The sequence below is a fragment of the Megascapheus bottae genome, chromosome 21 (genome assembly GCF_031878675.1).
Source record: "Megascapheus bottae isolate mThoBot1 chromosome 21, mThoBot2.hap1, whole genome shotgun sequence".
NCBI lineage: Eukaryota > Metazoa > Chordata > Mammalia > Rodentia > Geomyidae > Megascapheus > Megascapheus bottae.
Window position 1 is genome coordinate 14916141 of NC_143529.1, and position 8269 is coordinate 14924409.

General features: G+C 46.5%; 1 protein-coding gene and 1 long non-coding RNA gene across 4 annotated transcripts in view; one reads left to right on the plus strand and one right to left on the minus strand.

Moving 5' to 3' along the window:
• Positions 1–4243, minus strand: part of Ino80d (INO80 complex subunit D) — a 53819-nt gene extending 49576 nt beyond the window's left edge. Inside the window, exon 1 of the mRNA XM_090354675.1 lies at positions 4158–4243. The gene's annotated coding sequence lies outside the window, so the exon portion shown is untranslated. The remainder of the gene's footprint in view (positions 1–4157) is intronic.
• On the plus strand, positions 3897–5482 carry LOC150048674 (uncharacterized). 3 transcript variants are annotated; one of them, XR_016539138.1, is made up of 3 exons: positions 3897–4210; positions 4381–4486; positions 5088–5482. It is a non-coding gene; the product is annotated as an uncharacterized LOC150048674 (long non-coding RNA). The 3 variants fall into 3 exon arrangements; XR_016539136.1 differs by adding an exon at positions 4609–4743 and having other exon boundaries at positions 3898–4486; XR_016539137.1 differs by lacking the exon at positions 4381–4486 and adding an exon at positions 4549–4743 and having other exon boundaries at positions 3898–4210; positions 5088–5479.
• Positions 5483–8269: the final 2787 nt, after the last annotated feature.

Below are 8269 nucleotides of genomic sequence, written 5' to 3' on the forward strand. Positions count from 1 at the left end.
ATTTTTAATTTGAGTTTCTCCCCAAATATCTCAAAAAAGGCTAGGACAATTGTCTAAAAGAGACTTAAGAGTCACTGGGGCCACATAGGATACAGTGGGAAGTGGGCACGACTGAAACACAGGCTACTGCAGGTGCTGTCTGCTTTGGGGACAGCTTCCAAAGCTCAACTGTTCACTCACTGCCTTCCTTACCAGCTACCAGTTGAAAGGCTGAGAATGCTGTCCCCCAACTGTACTCAGAAATGGCCCACTGCCTTTCATTAGCCTTAGAACCACTCCAAACCAGGGTAGTGAGAGCTAGAACTCAAGGGAACATCTCTTGTAAGAATGAATGGAAAAGCTTTTATTTTTAAATGACATTTTTAACTTTTGAGTGTTCACTGTTCACATATACACACACATACACACACACACACACACATATATATGCACTAAAGTTTTGGGCTGGCAATGTGGCTTCGTGGTAGAGTGCTTGTCTGGCATGCATAAAGCCCTGGGTTTGATTCCTCCGTATCACATATACAGAAAAAGCCAGAAGTAGTACTGTGGCTCAAGTGGTAGAACACTAGCCTTGAGAAAACTCAAGGACAGTGCCCAGGCCCTGAGGTCAAGCCCCAGGAAAGAAGAAGAAAAAAAAACTAAAGTTTTATTCTTCTAAAATAGTAGCAATATGACCAGGTGGCAGTGGCTCATGCCTCATGCCTGTGATCCTAGCTACTTAGGAGGCCAAGATCTGAGCATGATGCCATTGGCAGAGTACCCAGTCTTGAGTAGAAAAGGCTAAGGGACAGGACCCAGGTACTGAGTTCAAGCCCTAGTACAGGCACACACACACACACACAAGTGTGCATAAAGGTAGCAATATAACTTACAAACTTCTTTCATAGGAAAGAAAACTTGATTATTTCAGACTCAGCAACACCTACTTTTTAAATTATCTAATACTGAAAAAGTATAAACTCTTAGAAATTTGTTTTACTTCATTTTTGGGGGGAAAGTGGCAGTCCTGGGGCTTGAACTCAGGGCCTGGGCACTGTTCTCTGAGATTCTTTTGCTCAAGGAAGGCACTCTACCACTTGAGCAACAGCTCCACTTCTGGTCTTTCCTGTTTATGTGGTACTGAGGAATTGAACCCAGAGCTTCATGCATGCTAGGCAAGCACTCTACCACCAAGCCACATTCCCAGACCAATTTTTTTTTTTTTTTTGAGACTCAGTCTTGCCCAGGAACTTTCAGTCCTTCTGCCTCTATGTCACAAGTGCTAGGCTTTCAAACCTGAACTGCCATGCCCAAACACTATACACATGTGGTTTCTGAAAGTTTAAGAACATGAAATTAGGGGCCGGGAGTTTGGCCTAGTGGTAAGAGTGCTTGCCTAGCATGGGCAAAGACCCAGGTTCAATTCCTTGGTACCACATACTTAGAAAAAGTTGGAAGTGGTGCTGTGGCTCAAATGGCAGGGTGCTAGCCCTGAGAAAAAACCAAGGACTGTGCTCAGGCCCTGAGTTCAAGCCTCACAGCTAGCAAAAAATAAATAAATAAAATAAAATATTCTAAAAAAAAAAAAAAAAGAATATGAAATTAATGGAGGCCGGGAGTTTGGCCTGGTGGTAAGAGTGATTGCCTAGCATGCTTGAGGACCTGGGTTCGATTCCTTGGTACCACATAATAGAAAATACTAGAAGTAGTGGTGCTGTGGCTCAAGTGGTAGGGCTCTAGCATTGAGAAAAAAGCCCAAGGACAGTGCTCAGGCCCTGAATTCAAGCTCCAGGACTGGCCAAAAAAAAAAAAGAATATGAAATTGATAAAGTACCTTAAAATACCAAACTATGAGGTAATGATACTCTTCCCTTTCAATTCTTAAAACATTCTTGGAAAAGGACTCAGAATGATTTCATTTCTATTTAGCATCCCTTAAAATATAAGGACAAGCTATAACAGAAGTAAGTATATTTATATGTTTTTAAAAAGCTCCATCAATAAGCAATTTCAAGTCATCAATAAAGTTAAAACAAACATTAAACATCATTTGCATTTGGAAATAAATCCATACAACCTTCAATACCAAAACTTCTGAAGCGAAATGTTATCTGTCTGGTTATCACAGTAGAGAAACAGTTTTATTTTAAATAGACAAAAGGAAAAGACAGATACACTTGGTAAGCAATCACATAAGGAATCTCAGATAAACAGATGTCTGACAGAAGCAGCCCCAGGTTCTGGGTTACCATAACTCTGAAAGTGACAGCATTTTCAGTTAACAGTATCCCGCAGGCTAGGTGGTCAGTGTGTAACTCCCCCTGCAAACAATCTCCAACCTGAGAGGGCCTACATATACATACACATACACACACATACACACACACAACCTCAAGCTCACTAAAGAGAAGTGTGGAACAAATGAAAAAGTGAGTAGCCTCTTTGAATAGGCCCACCCCGGCTGGGTCTGGGGGGTGGCACAATCTATTAATATTTCAACTTCCATCCCAAAGAAACACCAGGAGGAGGTTAAGGTGTAGTCACAGAAAATATCCTTGTCCAGGAGAAGTGGGAAATCTAGATTAAGAATTTTTAAGTTTACTGCATATAAAACAAGGAAGAAAAGGAAACTTTCAGATCTCATGACACCAGAAAACAACAACAACAACAACAACAACAACAACAACTGAATTCTTTTCCACGGGAGGGGGAGAAAAAGCAAGCCCAAACCAAAACATAGTTTGGTTCAGTTCTCAGAAAGCTTTTCCCACTCAGACTCCATCTATCTGAGCTATAAGTCACCAGTGTAAGTGTCCTTAAAACCCCATTTCCCCCCCTTTTTCTAGGGTGCAAAGTAAGAATACAGCTAGAATTTAAAAAAAAAAAAAATCCTGACCCTCCCTCGCAGGTTTGAGAGCTGCCCTGCCCACCTGCCCTCCCTTCTCCCCCCCCTCGAAGGTTTTCCTGGTATCCGGACAACCGAGGTGGCCCCGTGGGGTTGAATTAGTTCCTGGGTCGGGTTTCCCAGCCAGTGACCCAACAAGAAAGGGGGTCTCGCGGCTCCCCACTCCGGCGATATCGAGGGTGTGTGTATGTGTGTGTGTGTGTAGGGGGGGGGGGGTAGAAAACCACACACCCCGGTTTGCGGGGAAAGGGCAACAAATAAAAATGGAAGGGTGGTTGGAAACACCACCTGGATCTACCTCCTCCCCACTCCCCCCCAGCCCCCCCCAAAAAAAGCCCAGTCAGTAACTCATACCGCTTAGAAGAAGAAGAAAAATCCCTTGAAAACTTTTCCAACCCGGAAGAGAAGGCTTTTCCCGGGCCCGGGGTTTCGGGGGGACACAGGGCTGGAGTTTGCAGCCCCCCCCCCCTCCAGCCCGAAGGGGGCTGCGGGGAGCCGGGGTGGGGCGCGGGCGAGGGGCGCAGGGGCGGTACCTTCAGTGGACAGGAACTGGTAAAGAGTTTCAGAATAGCCGAGTGCTCGCCACCCCCGTGCCCTCGGGAGGAGGAGGAGGGGGGGGGTCCCGGGCGCTGGGAACCGGGCTCCCCCAGGAGAGGACAACCCCCAATTCAGGCCTAAAAGGAAACTTTCCGGGCCGCGGCTGCACCTGACTCCTCACCGCCCCTCCACCCCACCCCACGCCCGCCAGGCCGCCCGCCCCGCCCCGGCCCGGCCCGGCCGCCCGGAGCGCCAAACCATGGGGGGGTGGGGGGGTTATAAATTCAACTGTTACCAGAATCCGGGGGGCGTTTGCGAGACACCCACGGGAAGGGGGGGCGGCCGTCCATGCCCCACTCCTAGGCCTGACGCCCATGTCCCGGCAGCCCGGGCCTGCCGCCCCTCGGGAGAGCCTCGGGGTCAGCGCACGATCCAGCCCCGCGGCGTCGCCGTCCCGCCCCGAGGCTCCCGGAGACCCCAGGGGGGGGGGCGCGGGAGGCCCAGGGTGCGGAGGGAGGGGGGGCAGGGCGCGGCTGCCGCGGGGCCCGCCGGCCGGAGGCCTAGCCCGGCGCCCCGCTTCCCGCCGCACACCCCCTCACCCCGACCCACGCAGGCCGCGCCGTCCCCCCCTCCCCGTCCACACACACTCCCGCCCCGCCGGACCCCCCGCCGTGGCTGCCGGCGGACGCCCCTCAGGCCCCCGGGCCCCCGCCACCCCAGCGCCGGCCCCACTCACCCTTTCATTCTCCGCCCCGGGCCTGGCGTGGGCCGGCGAATCCCCGGCCTCACGTAAGCGTGCTCGCCGCCCGCCCTGCTTGCGCGGCCCAGCCCGCCGCCCTACGGGAGCCCGGGGATGTGGGCCGGGCCTGGGGCCGCCTCTGCTTACCTTTCAGCTGCTTTTTTTTTTTTTTTTCCTCCCCTCCCTCCTTCCCCCCCTTTTCCCTCGGCTGGGCTGACAGATCAGAGTGAGAGGCGCTGGCAATGAACTAGGAAGCCCGGCTTGACTGCTGCTACCGCTTCCCCCCTGGGCTGCGGCCGGGAGCCTTTCCCTGTCAAGCAAGCGGGGTGAGGATCATAGATCTATCTATCTGTCTCTATATATATATATTTTTTTTTATTTTGGAAAGTAAAAAGTGCTCCCGGGGTCGGTGATTATGATGGGGGAAATCCCTGAATACACTCTCCAGCCAAGAAGGCAGGGCTGCCGGGCTGCCCAAGAAGAGGAGCAGCCTCCTACAGCACCACTACCGGCACCGCGGGGACATAGCACCAGAGAGCCGCTCCTCGGCCTGCGAAACGACAACCTTCCTACCATCTTGGAGGCACGGACAGGGGGGTCGGGGGGGGGAGCCAAGTGCACTCGTCCCGTCTCCCCCCCCCCCCAAAAAGTGCACATTTCCACTTCTCGTCTCTGGAGAAGAGTCTTCGCCGGCGCCCAGGGGAAACGCAGGGAAGAAATGGGGGGGTGCATGAGAAACTGGGGTGTGCATTTGCACCAAATCGGGGAGGGGGGGGTGTTGCTTCTGCCTCTTCGGATGAGATCTTTACAAGGCAGGTTTTTCGGTACTGCTTTTTATCTTTTCTGTGTTGGTGTCCGTGTTTTTTTTTTTTAATTTTTATTTTTCAGGTTAATAATAATTTAGTATTATTATTTTGTCCATTCCAGGTCTGAGTGCTGGCTGCTGGGTCTGCTGGTCAGTTTTTTCCATCTTTACTTCAGGAGAGTTTCTCGGTCCCTTACTTTGTCTACTTGTTGAGGTTGTTGCACATAGAAGTTGGCTTTTCATTTCTTTGTTAAGTTTTCGATTGCTTATTATCCTCCAAACTGAGATTATTGTAAGTCAATTATTACAAAGAGCTGTCTTTTGTCTTCTTTTCTCAAAGCAATGCAAATAAAATCTGTTGACCCGTCCTGAAAGGCATCTTACTGTTCATTTTTCACTGTGCAAATAAAAGCACTGTGTATTTAGTCTCCCAAGTCAATAGCTGACCACGTTTCTGAAAATAACATTAATTCTGTTATGGTCTACCCTTGAGGAAAGGTTGCTGTAAACAGATTGAAAAGGTGCTTTGGGTTTTCTGTAAGTAAAATTGTGTGTTTATTAAGAATTACATGTAAGCATTTAAGTGATTTCTAAGAATTTTTATTTATATAGATTCTTTAAGGTTTGGATCTCTGGTACTTTACACATGTTGGTTGTTTTGGCTTCCTGTGACACAGAATTAGGAAGTGTTTATTTTTGCTTGAGTTTTCATTAGTTTAGAGCTTCCAATGTGCTGCCAGCTTGTTAAGTTACTTTTCATAGATTGCAGTGAGTGGATTTACTTTTTTTTACTATTTTAAATAAGGGTTTGCCTTTCTTTTAATGAGATAAATGGGGGGTTGAAGTTGATATTAGGGTAGCACAGACGTGACAGCAGATCCAAGTATTGGAAGAAAATGACCGAACAACATTTTTCTCTCTTTATAATGAAAAAGAAGAATAGTAGACTTCGTGTATTGTACAAGGGAACGAGGAATTGAACTTTCTACTAAAAGCTGGGGGGGGGGTTGACAGAAATTGGCTAACCTAGTGGGAATGGATTTTTAATATTAGTGTGTTGATTCAGTAGACTCATTTTAAACTTATTATAAAGCATTTAGAAGGTAACTCCACTCTTTTTATATCTTTTTTGGGGGGGAGGGGGCTGTCATAGGGCTTGAACTCTGGCCTGGGCGCTGTTCCTGAGCTCTTTAGCTCAACTTTGAGCCACAGCCCCACTTCCGTTTTTCTAGTGATTGATTGGAGATAAGAGTCTCACGGATGTTAGTGATTTTAGTGCCCGGGCTGGCTTTGAACCTTGATCCTCAGATCTCAGCCTCCTGAGTAGCTATTTTTATCATTTTTGAATTTCTAGATTTAAAAGTTGTCATAAAGTTTAAGATGATTTTATGTTCCATACGTATCAGATGCAATGTTTAGACATAAACATGGTAGCGATTACTTTCCATAACTTAGATCTCTAGTCATCTAGAAAACTGTTGCTGTCAACTTTTTTCCTTGTAGATGACATAACACTATGGATATGTTTTTGATATTTCAAGAAATTAAGATGCATTTGTGTGAATTCACACAATGAATCTTCTGATTCAGTCCCTCTTGTCATAAAAGCAACTTGTTTGCATGATGTCTGGGGATATAGCTATGCTGCAGTTAAATTTCAATGCACTTCTCTACTTAACGAAGCTTCATACGGTAGGCTCATATTATACCTAATGTATCTTCGTAACCCTGCTAATGTTTTTATGTATGTTTTCTTGTGTAGTGCCCCCAAGTGCTTTCTACCCAATTTTCTTCCTCTTTTTTTTTCTCCCCCCACCCTTTCTCTCTCATACTGGTATCGGGCTTGAACTTAAGGCCTGAGCACTTGTCCCTCAAGCCTGGTAATCTACTTTTTCACCATAGTCCCACTTCTGGCTTTTTGCTGGAAGATAAGCATCTCCCAGACTTTATTTATTTTTACTCTGGTTTTGAACCTTGATCTTCAATGTCTCCATCTCCAGAATAATTGGGATTACAGGCATGAGCACCAGTGCCCAATTTCTTCTTTATTTCAGTGCACTTTAAGGTAGTTGTTGTACCTAGTTGAGTGAACTTGTTAACCCAAAAGTTTGCCAGCAGGATTTTGAATTCTCCTGCTGAGTAGTTTTTGGAGTGCCTGCTACAGCGTTATGGTGTATGTTCACAGGTGCTAGGGTTTGTTATTTGTACATTGCAAGGAATTGAATCCAGAGCCTCTAGCTTTCTAGGGATGTGCCTTTTCCACTGAGCTAAATTTTCCTTCCCCTGAAAAAACCAAATTGTGGGGAGCCAGGCACCGTGGCTCACACCTGTAATCTTAGCTACTCAGGAGGCTGAGATCTGATCAAGGTTCAAAACCAGCCCTGGCACAAAAGAACCTGAGACTCTTCAGCTAACCTCTAGAAAACACACACACACACACACACACCAACAACAACAATAAAAAATAAACCAGGAAGTGGGGCTTGGCTCAAGGGTAGGGCCATAGTCTTGAGCTGAAGAGCTCAGGGACAGTGCCCAGGCTCAGGGGTAGGTACTAGCCTTGAGCTGAAAAGCTCAGAGACAACACCCAGGCCAAAGTTCAAGCCCCATGACCTACCAAAAAAAAAAAAATGTGATAGTCAGCTATTGGAGCCCTTGTCATTCATTATTGCCATCTTGTGACTTGATTTCATGAAGCCTAGTTCCTAAATCTATCATGGTGTTTGGAAGAAAATGAATATAAATAAACATATTTGCCTGTTGAAGTGCACTCTACCAGTTTTTTCCCCTCATACTAAATGTGAGTAGTATATAGTATAAATAGCTTCTTTATTCTATTATGCTTTAATTTTGTAAATAGCGATTTGGTCTTCAGTTAAAATAGGAAATGTTTGCCTATGTATTTATTTTGCCTATGTATTGTATTTTTGTGCTGATCCTGTGGCGTGAACTGAACTTTTGTGCTCAGGCTAGCATTTTACCACTGAGCCACAACTCCATTTTGGGCTTTTGGGGTATTTAATTGAAGATGAAAATTCTCACAGGCTTTCTTGCCCAGGTTGATTTCAAACTACAGTCCTCAGATCTCAGCCTCCTGAGTAGCTAGGATTATATGTGTGAGCCACTGGCACTCCACATATTTGTCTACTTTATTACCATCCCAATTTTTAATTGGTTTACCTTTATTAGTGGTGTTTGTTTTTGTCTTTAGGACAGGTCTTACTATGTATGTAGTTCAGGATGGCTTTCAGTTCGTCTTATCTGCCAAGTGCTGAGAGTTACAGGCCTCCATCTCTGCAACTGA